Source organism: Otolemur garnettii, unplaced genomic scaffold (genome assembly GCF_000181295.1).
Source record: "Otolemur garnettii isolate 467f Iridium unplaced genomic scaffold, OtoGar3 scaffold00011, whole genome shotgun sequence".
Classification (NCBI taxonomy): Eukaryota; Metazoa; Chordata; class Mammalia; order Primates; family Galagidae; genus Otolemur; species Otolemur garnettii.
In genome coordinates, this window is record NW_003852406.1 from 20,311,671 (window position 1) to 20,314,337 (window position 2,667).

The window sequence follows — 2,667 nt, forward strand, 5'->3', positions numbered from 1 at the left end:
GGCGGGGCCGGGCGAGCAGCCGTAGCTCCCGCACGCTGCCACCAGAGGGCGGCGGCTGCGCGGAGGAGACCCGGTCCGAGCAGCCGCGCGCCTGCAGAGCCTGGAAAGCGTGTAGGAAGTGGCCGCTGAGCTGCGTTCTTTCAGCCTCCAGCGCTTTCTCCGCTCTCTCTGCACTATCTAGCGCCTACTTTACGCACTGCCACACGGAAAGTCCTCCCCCTCCGCGGCTGCTTATCATAGGACTCTTGAGTGGGCGGGAGAGCCCCAAAGCCAGACTCTGGGCCTCTAGCTCTTGTCTGGTGACTAGGTCCCTTCCCCGCTTGTGGCCCTCTGGCCCCTCGTCTCTGCTTGAGACAGGTTGAAGGATTCTTGAGGCAGCCAAGAGATGGGTAGGAGGGACAGGATGCAGGAGCCCCAAGGCTGCCCAGAGGACAGCTTTGCGTGTAACACTCAACCAATAACACCCATCAGCTTCTTGGAACAGCACCATGTCCCCTTAAAGGGAGCAAAACACAAACTGTTATCGTGTCTGAAAGATGGGGAAATAGGCTTCCGGAGAAAAAAAAGGTGATTAGCAGAGCTGGTAAACGGCAGAGTTAGGACAGGACCTCAGTTCTCCCGGCCCCAAACCCGGAGCTCTTGAGGTGGCGCGGCGCAGCCAGACATGTCACCACTTGGCAAAAGTAAACCCGTCGCTCCCGCAGAAAGGGGCCCTGGATGTGCTCTCTCAGGACAGCGACCCCTGGACGCCAAATGCAGATACTTAAAGGGCTCAAATTGTAGTTTGTATGTATTGCCATGGAAAGATGATCAAGGCTGCTGTTCAAAGTGCCCGTGACTACGTATCCGTTTTAGACGCAAATATAAATACAAAAGCCAAACTGTCCGCAGTTTCATTTTCTCTGCCTTGTTCAAATTATTCATTACTAGCGTTTATAAACCAGAAAGAGGAATAATGATTCAGGACTAATGATGGACAAAATATAAAAAGGCTTCCTTGTTGAAGAATTGGAAAATACAAAAGAGAATAAAAAATACAATTCATCAGCTCCCCATAGATGTCAATGTTGGTTTCTTTCCCTACGAAATGTGAATAACAGTAATAACCGTAGAGGAATGTGAGGAGTGAGAGAATGTATGCCCTAGGTAATAGCCAACATTCCAGAAGCGTTAACTATTTTTACATGGAACAAAATCAACTCTATATCGTATCTATTGTTCATGTGCTGCCGTTTTCCCCTATAAAATGGCTTCCTGGAGTTTCCCGTTCAATTATTCTTCTTAAAACTATATTTTTAGTGATTGTACAACATTTCATGATGGTTTAAGTACAATGTATTTAAGTTGCCCCCATTGCTGAATCTTTAGATCGTTTCCAACTTGTACTGTTATGATAACAGTGAGATTAACATCTTCAGCATTTATGATTATTTCCTTAGATGGATTTCTCGAGGTAGGATTACTGGGACAAAGGGTGCACATATTTTTCCGACTTTTGATTCGGGTTACCAAATTGCTTCCCAGAAAGATCTTGCCAATATACACTCCCACCTGCAATGCAGAGAATGGCTGCCACTGCACACAAAGGAGGGATCTTTTCTTTTTTTTTTTTAGGATGGAGGAGCTTTGAGGATGTTTTCAGACCAAAGAGAAGGAACCCTGTAGTAAGGGAGAGTTTGAATTTCAGGAGAGAGAGGGGATGTCTAAAAAAGGGGATTTGAAGCACGTTTACCTCATTTTCTGAGACTGGTGGAAAGTGTGATCGGGTGTGAATATAGAGTCAGTGTAAATATGCAGGTGAGATTCGAGAGGCTGGTCCCTACCTTTTCTCAGTCAAGTTAGGAGGCTTGGTCACCTACTAGAAGGTAAAAGGTCAGTGCTAAGGGAACCTGGGTGGAGGGGTTCAACTCTTTTATTTGAGGAGAATAAAATTATTGACAGTCTGGGGGGAGGTGGATGACTGTGGGTATCCTGTGCCATTATCCAGGGCTATGGGTACTTTATCTGTAGCCACCTGGGGAAGGAAAACATTGTATCCCTTGCTTTAAATCAAATCATTCAAAACCCGTGGTAAACAGCAGAAAAGTGTTTTTTGGAGGGGAACTGAGAGGATTCATGGTAGCAAAAAATTTACAAGTTTCTATAGTTGTAACAAACTTTCAAGGAAGTAGGAATAGTTGATTTCTCTCTCATATAAGTTGTTCCAGAAAATTAGAAAATAGCAAAAGCTTACTAGATCATTTGATTAAACCAATGTGATCTTGGCTCCCAAATCAGTAAAGACAAAGCGATAAATGAAAAAATTGACTGGTTGCAGTGGCTCATGCTGGTAATCCTAGCACAGAATCCTTCCACAGAAGCCTCAGGCAGAGGATTGCTTGAGGCCAGGAGTTTAAGACCAGATTGGGCAATTATTAAGATCCCATTTCTTTTTCTTTCTTTCTTTCTTTCTTTCTTTTTTTTTTTTTTTGAGATAAAGTCTCATTTTGTCACCCTTGGTAGAGTGCAGTGATGTCAAAGCTCACAGCAACCTCAAGTGATTCTTTTGCTTCAGCCTCCCAAGGAGCTGGGAAGACAGGCACCCACCACAACGCTTGGCTATTTTTAGAGATGAGTTTTTGCTCTGGCTCAGGCTGGTCTCAAACCTGTGAGCTCAGGCAATCCATC

The 2,667-nt window shown here is 45.2% G+C and overlaps 1 pseudogene across 1 annotated transcript in view; it reads left to right on the forward strand.

Moving 5' to 3' along the window:
• Nucleotides 1-767, forward strand: part of LOC100958980 — a 1,536-nt pseudogene extending 769 nt beyond the window's left edge. Inside the window, exon 2 of the transcript XR_001161031.1 lies at nt 705-767. The product of XR_001161031.1 is annotated as a 60S ribosomal protein L15 pseudogene (transcript). The remainder of the gene's footprint in view (nt 1-704) is intronic.
• The last annotated feature ends 1,900 nt before the right edge of the window (nt 768-2,667 follow it).